Consider the following 13,970-nt stretch of genomic DNA (forward strand, 5'->3'; position numbering starts at 1 on the left):
CTCCAATGCAAGAGGAAGAAATTGAGTCTGCTATGACAAATGGTCAGATAATTGAGCAGCAAAGAATAATTGGAGAGGACTGGCAAATTTGACCCTTCTCTTTTCTTTTAAGAGACCACTGACTTTTTTATTTTTCTTTAAAACAAAACAAAACCCTAAACTTAGAGTTATTTATCCACCCAGATTCTTAGAACACCCCATAATATGACAGGGTACCAACACCTATTGTCTCATACACTGAATAAGAAGCCCCTGAAATGGAGTGGAATTGATACTCTTAAAAATTCCATTGATTTGTATGCTACTATTCAAAATGAGATTACCAGGAAGGACCATTCTAAATTTAAATGGAGGCTGCCTTCGATGGAATAACGTACTCTTGATCTTCACATTTGTAATCAATAGGGAACTCTTTGGCTGCATCTGATTTTTCACATTTTTCAGCGAAGTCAGGAATTCTCATGCAAAAATCTGCTCTGTTATGTGGATTTGTGAACTGTCTAGAGGGTTCCGGGTCCATTAACCAACGGATAGATTACCAAGAGACACAAATATAATTTTTTTGTGTCTCCAACTGAGACAGTCTATTCATGTGATTTCAAGAGAAGTGGTTACTGTTTTCTGTAGATCTACACCTAGACATTAATAAAGAAAAAGACATTTCTCTTGGTATTAATTAAAAATTCTAAGGCAAAGTTAATTACACATGCAAAATTTTGAAACTCTGGATTCTGGAGCTGGCAATGACAGCATTTTAGAATTTATTCATTCAAAATCCCAGAGTGAATGTGCATAATATAGCATATTATTTATGCATGGTGTGAAGGGACTGAAGCATCTGTGGCCAAGTTTAGACCTGTCAGTTAAATGAGAGACACACTGTACCCTGCCATGACTACATAACTGAGTCAAGACATCCAAGCATCACCCCTTGTTTTCCACCTTGATGCCATGGCCAGTTCACATATGTCAAGACTTTCATACCCAGCGTGATAAGTACAAGCCTACCAAGTGCTGTGAAATTCAGATCTATTGTCAGATTCATACCAAACAGAACTATGGGGACAGCTGAGAAAAAAAATCAGTGGATACTTTTGTAATTAAGAACTGTCAAATAAGATGTTGTCAGCAATGTTGAGTGGCACACAGCAGATTTAAAAACAATGCGAATTCTACTCCATATTACACACAGAGGTGAACACTGAATCAGTCACAAATCAGTCTTCTGTGTGAACATGAAAATCTAACTAGTATTCTCTTCCTGGCCAAACCTGTGAGCATTTTTAGACCTAATGTGAAATATTAATGGTTTTTCTTTTTTCCTGCTCTCTCTTCATTCTTTCCTGCTCCAGTCTCTGGCATTCTTTCTTTTTAAAGGGTAAAACAAAGTCATTCTGCCCTTGTTTCTGAATCATGTGTCCTTACCAATACCTGAGGCAGTAAACAAGATGGAGAAATGGTAGTGTCTGGTCTCACTGTTTCTCACCACATTTCTGGAGATATTTAGTATCGCAGACATACCCTTAACTCTTCAATGCCCTTTTGGAGCCCTGTCCTGAATACAGCTGTGCTCTGACCCCTTAACACAAATGTACATGGCTTATTTGGAACTAAACCCACAAGGGCCTATGGAGAAAGAGAAATAACCCTGTCTCCTTGGAAATCAGTTAATGGATGAAGTACTTTGCTTTTTGCAACACTCTTATTCATTCATTCATTCATTTGGGAATATGCTAGAGTTTGATTTTCAAGAATCTTGTAATCTTGTTATAAACTGTTTTTAGCTTGCAAGTGGTTAGTGATGCACAGGAATTAAAAAAAAGAGTCAAACCACCCCCCTCCCCAAAGCTAGTTGGTAAACATTTAACAACACATTACTAGATTTATTCATCAAATATTTATTGAGTACTTTCTATGTGCCAAGTACTGTGTTGGGTGGTAGAATAAACAACAGAAGTCTACAATCTAGTGGAAAAGACAGAGAATAAATGAGTTAATACTTTTGTTTTGAAAAATAACTACAGGAATAAAAAGCAAAGCGATGGGATGAAACAGATGGTAGAACCGAGTAAAAGAAGGGGTAAGTATCTCTGTGGGGATGTTTACAGGGCAGTTAGACAGCCCAGGGTGTAATTCTAAGCTCTACAGGACATCATCTATGGTATTCAGCATATGTATGCCAGTGGTATGACTTAATATCTCCAAGCTCTGTAATCCAGATAGAATGTCTAGCTTCAGGGCCTGGCATATGTTTCTAGCTAACTCATAAGAATGTTAGCTATAATTACTATTACCATTATTAGCTAAAGAAGTAACATTTAACATGAAATTTATAGTATGCAAAATGTAAGCCTCATGAGCAATCAAAGAAAGAGACTTCCAGGCAAAAGAACACAAGTACATCATTGCGTAACAGTTCTTGGTGCAAGAACTACTAGAGGGTCTGAATTGTTGGAAAGTCATACATAAGGAAGACAAATCTGGCATAGAATAGAGTGGAATGGAAAGTCTAGATGGAGATCAAGGATAGCCATTAGGTCACTGGAGCCTGTGTGGATTTTATTCTACATAAAACGTCTCCAAATGATTTAAGCAGAGGAATGATATAAATGCTAATATCTCTCTTCTTTCAGTTTCATGCTGAGTGGATTAGAAAAGATAAAAGTAAATTCAGAAAGATCAGACGGCAAGCCATTTCAATGAAAGATTAGGTGTCTTGCATGACTGGGTGACAAAGAAGGTAAGTGACCAGATTTGGGGTATATTTTCAAGGTAAAATCAACTGAATTTGGTCATTAACTGGATAAAGCTGTGGTAGATTGCATTTTTCAAAGATGAACACGAGAATTCACAGTCCATGTATTTTTCCCTAATAAGATCCTGGAAGTCTCCCATGTATAAGTAGAATCTAATTCTCCTCCCTTTAAATCTTAGTGTGATATGATTGTTCCAACCAATTGGAGCCCAGAATGAATGATGTTATGTAACTTTCAAGGCTAAGTTACAGAGGTGATATAATTTCCACCCTGAACTAACTTGACAAAAATTCATGTCTGACCAAATTTTAGAATGGGACTTTAATTGAGAAATAGGATTTTTGCAGATGTAATTAGTCAAGATGAGAATATACTGAATTAGGATGAATCCTAATTCTAAGATGGCACGTGTCCTTAATAAGAAGAGGAAAGTGCACAAGGACACAGATAAATTCAGAGGGAAGAAGGACATGTGATGAGAGAGATGGAGATGAGAGATTATATTGATGCAGCTGTGAGCCAAAGACCATCATACATTGCCACCTGCCATCGAAGCCAGGAAAAGGCAAGAATTCACTTCTGGAAACTTCAGAGGCGGTGGTCTTGCCCACACTTTGAATTCAGACTTTTGATTAACAGAACCATGAATGAATAAATGCTTGTTTTTAAGCTTTTAGTTTGTTGCATTTTGTCACAGTAACCCTATGAAATTCATACACACTTTTTCTCACACTCACTTTAAAAGTCAGAGCTCCTGTGTAACAAGTTCAGCTACTCTGAGTCAACCATGCAGTAAGGAAGCCCAACCACATGGAAGGGCTTCAGTGAATAGCCCTAGCTGAAGACCCAACTGACAGCCAGCAACTGTGACAGCCAGCATTGATGGTCAGACACATGACTGGGGACACCTCAGGATGATTCCAATCTTAGCTGTGACTTCTCTGAATTGAAACCATAGGAATTATGGATCAGACAAATCCATCTCTATTGTACTCTGTCTGAATTCCTGAGCTGTAGAATCTTTAAGTATGATAAAATAATATTTTCTGCAACTAAGTTTCAGAGTGGTTTTTTATGCACTAATAGCAAGTGGAACAGACATTGGGTATCAGAATGGAGTGCTACCACAGCAAAATGGCCTACTTGGAAAGTAGGCAGGAACTGGAAAGGACTTAAGAAGATAGTTGGTAAAAGCTTGCAAATACTGGTGGAGAGTGAAAACAGTTAGAGAAAGCTGGTAGAGTCTGAGGAGACTTTGGGGAAAGTTAGAAAGGCTTGGAGGAATCTATAATTGGAAGCTGGGAAAAGGATGACCTTGCTGTGTAGGGGCAAAAACTTTACAATCTCACTGGCTGCATTTATATGGAAAATAAGAAACACACTTAATAAACTGGTTATTTGGCTAAGGAGAGTTCTCAAGCAGAATGCTGAAAGTGTCAACCTGTATCTTTTACCATGTATAAGACAGACAGAAAGACATACAAAAAAAAAAAGAGCTGCTCAGTTTTTAAGCAAACTTTATAAGACCTATTAAAGGCCTTGCTGGATTTGTAAAGGAAAAAAAACCCAAAAAACAAAAAACAAAACATTGCCCATTTGGTGTCTTTCAGAAGATTCTCAGAGAAAGAGCTATAATACAAAGACCAAATCCAGGACTTGTTAGGAAACTGTCTCAATGTTAGGAAGAAGACAAGAGTATGACTATAAAATCCACCATTAAAACTTCAGGAAGATTTAAGATGGTGCCTCATAAACTTTTCAAACACACAGAGAGTCTTCAGGATTTAATGGTCTGCCTTTTAAAACTTTAAGCACCTAAGAATCTTAAGGGTGGTGTCCCCCAGCAGTTCAAGGAAGCCTAGGATAGAAAAGGGCTTATACTAAAGGTATCTGTGGGTGAGTCTCCTCTAATGCAGTAGATGTATCAGTTGATACACAGGAAGTCCAAACATTTTAAAGGAACTACATAGACTTGGACTGAGAAGACGATAAACCATACAAGGAAGAGGGTGGAGCCTCTGAAACCATGAACTATTGGGCAGGAAGTAGGATGACAAACCCATCCAACTGCAAGCATGAGCAACATATTACAGAAAAGGACGATTAAGTCAGGCAGTGGAATCAAATGCTGGGAAGGGAAGGTGCATGCTATAGCTGAGAGAAACAGCGTCTAGAAAGTAGGTTTGAAGCCTTGTCAAGGAACTGACAACAACTGAATTTTAGAACTGCAAAATGAGATGAGACTGGGAATCTTGGGGAAAAAGATGGAATGCCATTTGCATGTATAAAGGATGTGAAGAGTTGTGTACGGAAAGTAGTTGTTGAGTGATTGCATTTACTGAAGATGGCTACAGCATCTTGCACCTCCCCAGTGCTCTCTCCTTTGCTTTATACCATGAAGTTTTGTGGTGGGTTGTTACCCATCAGTACTAATCAGATCATAGCAATGAGAGAAAGAGGAAATCAAGGATGGCTACTAGATTTGGCTTACACAAACAGGTGAATAGTAATAACATTTGCTGAAATCATCAGTACACTTTTATGGGCAGGAAGGATGAGAAAGGAGGGAGAAGACATCACAGTTGTCTTTTGGCCCTGTTATTTTTAATGCATATGAGACATTTAAGTGTAGTCTCTACAGTCAATTCGCTCAGGATTTGGAAACCACAATGTGGCTTGTATAGTGAACATCGTTCACTAATAACATTTTTTGAAGCGTGGAGCTACAAGTCACGAGACATTAACAAGAGCAAGATTGATGCCCTCATGGCATAGTGCTACAACACTAAAATAACAAGAAGACAAATTTTTGGAGAAGGTACCGGGGGTTGAATTTAGGGTCTTGTACTTGGTAGACAGTCACTCTACCACTTGTGCCACGCCTCCAGTCCTTTTGGCATTGGTTATTTTTGGGATAGGGTTTTGCTTTGTGCCTGGTTGGGCCTGGACCACAGTCCTCCTATTTCCACTTCCGTAAGTAGCTAGGATGACAGACACATGCCATCAAATGAATCCATTGATTGAGGTGGGGGTCTCACAAACTTTATGCCCGGGCTGGCCTCAAATCACAATCCTCTCAACCTCTGCCTCTCAGATAGCTAGGATAATAGGCTTAAGCCACTGCACCTAGCCTCTGACCTAAAATTTTAATACTAAAGTTCCTTACTTTGAAAGGGCACCATTTAGCCTTAGTTAAATAAATGAAACACGAATGTATTTTTTGAAAATGTTAAAGTGTAAAATACATTTAAATAATCACTCTTGCAAGAAAAACATAATTTGAATTTGATCTGATCACTTGCCAAAAATTGAATCTTGGGAAGGATTCCAGTTTCAGTCCAATGCAAATGAGGATTACTTCAAAACTGGTGTTGCTTATGGGAATGCTAAGAGACCTTAAACATTGCTGTGTGCCAGATCCAGCCATAAAGAGAAGTAGCTGCTTTGCATCACTGTGTTAACCTGTGAGAACCATACAAAAATAAAAAGCAGTTGAGTGAGGATGTACCCCATGAACAGAGATGATAAATGTTTGTGATGACACCTTCTGCCAGTGATTTAAAAGCTTTGGGAGTTATGAAAAACTAAAGAGAAAGAATTCATCCAGTCTTCTGTTACCTGTGTTGATAAAACAATGCACAATTTGTAGGAAACCTCTACTCAAAATAAACCAGTGTGTCAGAAATCCTGTGTCTGGGTATAAGGTTACCTTAATATCATGGATTCTTTTCCATGTTTGGATGTTGTGATTGATCTATGACTCCGGCCTCACTGCAGTCTTCAACAGACAGCCATTATCTATTCAAGGGGCAATGGAACAGCAACAAATGAGCAGTTACTGACTGTTCTGTCCCCTTCTCACCTGAGAAGCATAAATAAGGCTGCCACCTACCCTGTGCCCTGTTTCTCCTTTGTGAATGCATCAATGGCTCCAACTAACCATGGGAATATGGATCGGAGTCTCCTAAGTGGCTTACATCTCAACAACCCAGGCAACTTCTAGAAGACACTTAATAAAGCCCTATGGAGGCTGTGCCTTGGCAAGGAGAGTGCTTGAAGTTTACTACAGCCTTGGGGATATGAAACTAGAGACCATTGAATGAAGAAAGACATTTATTATTTTTCTCGTACCTAGCACAGGAACTCTAAGGGCCAGCAAAGACCTCTTCTATAAGTAGTAGAACATCAATGATTTCGTTTTTACAATGGTGGGGCTAAAGTTCACAAGAAAAATAATCTCAATTTGAAAGCAATTAATAAAATAAAGCGCACACAAAAAATTTCATGAGTTTGGCCATGAAGAGGGTAAGAAGAGGGTAAGAACTATATCTTCTAATCTGAGCCATTCCTCTGTGGCTAGGAAATTTCTCTAAAATGAGATTTACAGAAACTTAAATGTTTTACTTATGCCTATACTTTTCTCCCACTTCCTCCTCCTTTCCATTCCTAATGTTAGATATGGATCATAAATGTCTCATTTTGCATTTCAATAAAATATATTTATGCATTCAGATCTTTCATCAAATGTTAAGGCTTCAAATATTTTAAACACAACGGGGGGAATGCATATTGGTTTGAGGTTTTGGAAGTGTTTAGAGTAGTTTATTTTGAAAGAGAAGTTTCAAGTGGCACCAGACAAGACCTTGGACAGCAATCAAGTTTAATTCCCTTAATGATTATTATTAATATGAGAATTGGGGAATGTGGAGAGTTCTCTGGCATTTCTTATTTTTCACCTAAAGGAGACACCAGAATGAGATGCAAATCAGTACTCTTATCTAATGAATAATGCAAATGAGTGTTCTGCATATAGCAAGTCAGTCTGCAGGAATTCTCTCTGCCTTACCTCACATTTCTTGTGGCTTTAAGCACAGGGTGTCACAAGAAATTAGAGGAAGGGATTGCCAAGTAATGACAGAGCCTTGGAGCCCCAAGTCAGAGTAGACAGAAAGGACATTAAGATGCATAGTAGAGCAAGGGAGGGAGCTGAAATCTCATTAAAATGAAAATGTTGCTATTTTTCCTTCACCTAGTTAATGGAGTTGTATGACACTGTAATCTGTGATTGTTTGTGTGGCCATTACTTAAAGAATCCTCAACACATTTTTGGAAGGTTCCAGATAACTATAAAAACCCACTTTTCTCCCAACCCCTAGGGAAGAAAAAAAAAATTACCTAGAGTATTTTGCTTTTTCTTTCACACTAGTTAGCTAACACTTAGGATTTTTCAGTAGCCTGACAGAATCCACTTAAAACTGCACTTTATGCAACTTTCTTGCTACTTGAAAGGTACTCAATTCTTCAAATAACAATTGAAAACAAACTCTCATTTGGGCAACACATAATCAATTGATGGTAACCATGGGTGGGCTCACAGTTACTTTTCAGTCATGGGTTATTTCACTGAAATGTATTTTTGATTTAGAATTCACTGCCATTGCCTCTATTTTTATAAGAAAGCAACTCTGAATACAGAATTCTCTTTTCTTGTGTGGCAAAGCTGTACATACTTATGTTTTTTGTTGAATCTCTTTCTCTGCAAGTCCCAAATTTTAATCAATCTGAAAGAGCGTTCAACTAATCTTGTGTCAGTGTGATGGACTGTATTTTTCACCAAAATATTTAAGAGAGCTTTTGACATTAGCAACCAACTGCCAGAAGTAATCTACAACAGACTCCTGGGGCTATTTGTTTAGAGTCTTACTTAGAAAGATCTCTAAATACAGAGGGGACCAGAGTCAAGCAACAAAGGTTAAATGCCAGGAGAAGCAGGTAATAATGACTGTTCAATATTCTAATTAAGACAATGGCCATGTAGATCCATTATTATACTAAGCAATTATATATCACTTCTGCATTTTAGTTTTGTGGTTTTCTTCTAAGTTTTAGTGATGGAAACAGTATTCAGATAACAAAGCTTGCTAAGATTTGTTAATGCACATGAGTTAAAGAAAATAATGTTAAAAAAAAAAACTAAAGGTAATGTCATCAGAGTAGGGATTTGCTGACATTTATTTGTAAACTCAGAGAACCATGTTCTACAGAACTTTTTGTTTTGGAGGTACTGGATTTAAACTCAGAGCTTTGCACTGGCTGCCCAGGTACTCAGGAGGAGCTTGAGCCATGCCTCCAGCCCTAAAATGTTCTTGGGATTTTTTTTTTACAGTATAAAGTTATCAGTAAGTCACAAGTTTAGTAAGTCTTGATCCCAAGTTTAAAATCTTAAATAGAAAAGAAAATATAAAATTCCATTATAGTAAGACTTTTTTGGGAGTTATATTTCAAAGCATATTTGTGTTTATGTGATATAAAGGCATTACAGTTAATTTTACATCTAAAAAGCTTAGAAGTCTGTGCTCTAGGGTCCTTCATCAAATCATCTAACATTTACATTGACATTGGGACAGAACAGAGAAGTCAGACCAACTTGGTTATTATGCTTACCAAGCAAAGGTTTGGCTGAGGCTTCTACAACAGCAGGAAACACAGGCTTTGCAAAATTTGCAACCTTATAGAAATACAAATACATTTTTATTTCCTCATGGGTTTTGCCAAGAGAAGCAGAGATTTTATTACTATTCCTACCTGGAATTCCACTATCCTACAGGTGGATGCCAATCCACGTTCATGTCTTCAGACAAGAAAATGCAAGGTGCTCTCTGTCACACGCTGGTAAGGGTTAAAAGGGCTTTGAGTTAATAATATGGACAAAAGTAAGGCTCTCATGTGCATCCTGGAGTTTCAAAGTGAAGCTTTTGCATTCCTACATATTGGACAATGATTGCAGGACATGCCCTACCTACAGCAAAACTGACTTACTCTCTCACTGTGGCTCTAGTCAGAAACTCTTATAAAGAAAACCAAGATAAAGAAGTAGAAAAGCTCACCTTGAAGGAAATGGAGATAATTTATAAGACAAGAAGGAATACCAAAATAATCCAAGTAAAATACTCAGAGAAGTTCAAAACATTTCACATTCATAACAATAACAAAATATTTTGAGAAAAAACAAAGTAATATTTGTTACTGTCAAATTTTTTTAAAGTCTACTAAAATGAATGCCTGCAAAAATGACATAGAACAAAAAGACAAAACAGTAAAATATATGATTAAGTTTTTTTTTTAAAACAGAAGCTATATATAAAAGCAATTCAGTTGTTTTACTTTCTAGGAAGAATGAGTGAATAAGATATTATTAAAACCATAATCAAAAATCCTCCCCATAAGAAGAATATGAGGGTTTGGGATTGGGGAGATCCAGCAAGTATTTGAATGAATGCAGAACTATCTGGATGCATTGCCATAAATACTGAGAACAACAAGAATAAAGAGAAGGTGCTGAAAATTTCCAAGAGTTTGGTACACTGTGTTTTGGGTTTAGTTATCACTGCCCCTCTCTGTAGGGCCTACCTCTCAGGATCCTGGCCTGTTTTTTTCCTGTGAAGAGAGTGGGGCTAGAGGAGGAAGAAACTGAATTGGAATGTTTCCTATTCCATTAGTGTCAGACCAGGGCCTGTGAAGGGCTTGAAATATGAGTGGATATAAATATGCTATGTCCAAGCAGCTTTAAATGTCAGCATGTTGGTCCACATTTTTCTTGTCAAGAGATGAGCATTTTCAGGTAGGGGCTACTCCTTTAGTCCAGGCCAGACTTAAAGAGATACACAGGCCAGGGTAGAGCCAACCTTCAGCTAAAATGTTGTAATGCACAAATATTTTGGTACTGTATTTCATCATGACCTAACTTATGAAACCTAACACAAAAGAAAAAAAAAGTTTTTTTTTTCAGCAGCATTGAGTCTAACTGTGCCTTTTCAATTGTGAACAAACATATTTTTAACTTAGAATTCATTGTTCAACCTATCAATCAAGGCGAGGGTAGAATAGAGAAATATTTTATTATGCAAAGATCTATGCCAAGTTCACTTCCAACATACTTTGTCTTTGTAAGACACTGGGACCTAATGCCCTAGCAGAATAAACATAAAATAAAAATGAGAAAGAAAGGATCCACGAAACCACGGGTCCTACCTAGCAGAACAATGAAGAGAAGTGCCAGGTAGGGAGGTTGGATCTGACAGAAGAGATAGACAGGACATAATGAAGAGGACATAATGAAGAAAAATAAGGAAATAGTGCAAGAAACAAGATAAACAAAAACTCACAAAAAGGTATAAGCTATTAATGAATTGGCAGAAAATATCACATATTTCACAGCTGAGTGAGTTAAAGAAAAAGAACTTTCTTTGACACTGACACAGATGATTCTCCTTTAGCTTATATAAGGACTGTGACATTGGACCTATGGAGAAAAAAATAGAACTATAGTTCTGAACTTTACCCGGTGTTGAAGATGTGTTTGCATGTTAGTAATGTGAATTCAGTGTATTGGCTTTTAACTTAAACAGTCCACCTAAGAATAAAGCACATAAGACCTGATTGTATTTGCAAAGCAGAATGAAAACCTCAACCTTGTAAATGGTAATGTCAATAAAAATGTAGCTAAGAGGAAGCAGATAAGAAGAAGAGGAAAGGAAAAGCAGTGAGGTTTTCAATTTACTTGGTGGGAAGGCTGAGAGACATTATGACATGGTCTCTAATCCTGCCCAACTCGGGAGGACAACAATTGTGGTCCTGAAAGTCCATTGACCAATAAATGATTATTTCTGAAAGACTACCTGGAAAACTACAAATGATCACCCAAACATCAAAAAAAAAGAAAAAGAAAAAGAAAAGAAAAAAGAAAAAGAAAGAAAGGATGGGATGAGAAAGAGACAGTTTATATAATTTCATTATAACCTCATCTATAAAAGACCAAAAATCAATACTACCTATTATCAATAAGTTAAATAAACAGAAGTGTGAATACAACTAGAACATACTAGAAGTAAGCCACAAGCATTTTAAGTGCCTCTTAGATGTGAGAGTGAGAGTAGTAGAGCAGTAGATGTGGTTTTCCTAGCTCTTCTGAACTCTTTTGTTATCATATGTACTTTGCTTTAAAAATGTCCTTTTAGAAGACAGGACGGAGGCATTAGGGCCTTGGATATTAGGGTAAGGAGCCACTGCAAGTTTGGGGCATAAGAGTGACAGGTGGATTTCACTAAATGGATGCTTTAGAGTCACTAAAATGGCAGCTAAGAAGTTGAGGCTGAGGCAAAATGTTGAGAAAGTTGACTTGGATGGATGTCCTAATTAGAGCAATTTTGCCCCCACAGGAGATATCTGAAAAAAATCTGGAGCTCTTTCAGTCTCTTAAAACTGGATGCATGTGCCACTGGCATCAAATGGGTAGAGTCAATGGTGCTTCTCTTTATCCTACAATGGTTAAGATAGCTGCCTACAAGAAGAAACTATTTAGTCCAAACTGTCTATTGTGCCAAGATTCAGAAACCTTGCCTTAGACTGTGAGAATAAAAGGGCACCACACTGCCCTGCAGAAAGATTAGGAGGAAATGGCAGTAGTTGGGGCACTTAGATCTGGAAAATAAAAATGAAAAATCTTTAAAATGAAATATTTAAAAAATATACATCATGCACAATTAGATTCTGTTTATCCATCTTAGTGAATTAGTATGGCATTGCATTTAAATTGCCAGCTTTCAAAATACTTGAATTCAGAGAAGTGCTATAGCATCCTTAAGCCTTGTCCTAAGTGTATGTATAGTTCAATCTGTCAGCTAATGCATTTAACACCAACGTTAAGATTTGTGCTTTGCTAAACAAATAGGTCTAGGCAATCCCTGGATTCCTTAGATGAGAATCAATAGAGATAATTTATTCATAAGGGTTAATTCAGTGAAATTCATCGCTTCTTGGATTCAGATAATTGGAGTGGAGCTATGCTCTTTAAGTCTATGGAAATGCATAGTTATTTTCATTATAATTTCAGGAACAAGTAATACACATATCATCTTTGTTCCAAGCCTTTGCCAAATGAGCTGCTGACTGAAGTTGAAGGGGAAAAAGGATATTCACGGGGAATAGGAAACCACTTACCTGTCCCCAGAACAATTTCCTCTATATTATGCTACTCAATAAACTTAGTTTCTAGAACAAGGGAGTTGGCTTAAGTGGTAGAGCACCTGCCTAGCAAGGATGAAGTCCTGAGTTCAAACCATAGTACCACCAAAAAATAAATAAATCAATAAAACATTGTAGTTTCTGTGCCCAAGACTTTAGATTATAATTAAAAGCTACAGTTATTCTACCCTACAGGAAGTTCCTTGAAGGCAGGAACCTTGTCTTGTTTAACTTCTTTCCCCTCTAAGTACCCAGCCTTGAAAATAGTGGGCCTTCAAAATATAGCTATTAATTTGTACTGAATTTAATTTCATATGGCCCACAGCAAGAATGTAAGAATGTATACTTGTCAACACTAAAATTACTTATTATCTAATGCAGAGATATAACCAACTGACAAATTTATGAATCTTTACCAAACTGGCCATACAATTATTTGTGGTTCTTACCATGCCTATGTTAAAAATGAGACTGGAATTTTCATGCCAGGTTGAAATATGGTGCCCTAGAGAATTTTCATGATTGATCTCATCCAAGTAAATTTGTTCATTGCCTTCCAACCCTCCATTATTATTAAAGACTGGCTTTTTGTTTCAGATTATGTAATAGCTTTTCATATAAGACAGTTATCTTATAATGGTATAATTTTTTTTAGCGAAAAAGAAAGCAAAGGGGAAAACAATAGCTCAGTGACATTAATTATACCAGCACATCATCCACTGGTTTGAAAGGAGGACTATGGACATTGACTGCTATTGAAATGAGACCTGAAGGATATATTATAGTCTCAAAAATCCCACTTACTGCTCTTATGGCTTCAAGAAATCTGGTAATATCCTGACGCCTACTAGGGAAACAATCAACTTCTCCTGAAGTTGCTCAAGGCAGTGACCTGCTGTGCACTGGTGTTCGGATCCTTTTTCAGGTTGCTGAATTCTAAAATGTCTCTTGCTTTCTGACACAAAATTTGACTGGGATATAACATGCTAGTAGGTAAAGTTCCTTCAAATCCCAGACAGGCTTGCAAAGAGATCTCATATCACTATTGTTAAACTTCACTCCCTCAATAAGTAGCTTTTTCTTGAATTTGAAATTCTTACAAAGCATTGTAGAGAACTACTGTGCTGAGCTTAGCAAATATAGCTTGGTTATGGAAATCACAATTCACTAGCTGAATTTGAAGCTAGAGTT

At 37.2% G+C, this 13,970-nt stretch overlaps 1 protein-coding gene across 5 annotated transcripts in view; it reads right to left on the reverse strand.

The window, feature by feature from the left end:
* Ntng1 (netrin G1) overlaps nucleotides 1-13,970 on the reverse strand; it is a 321,200-nt gene that overhangs the window by 275,208 nt on the left and 32,022 nt on the right. The window lies entirely within an intron of this gene.

The sequence above is a fragment of the Castor canadensis genome, chromosome 12 (genome assembly GCF_047511655.1).
Source record: "Castor canadensis chromosome 12, mCasCan1.hap1v2, whole genome shotgun sequence".
Lineage (NCBI taxonomy): Eukaryota > Metazoa > Chordata > Mammalia > Rodentia > Castoridae > Castor > Castor canadensis.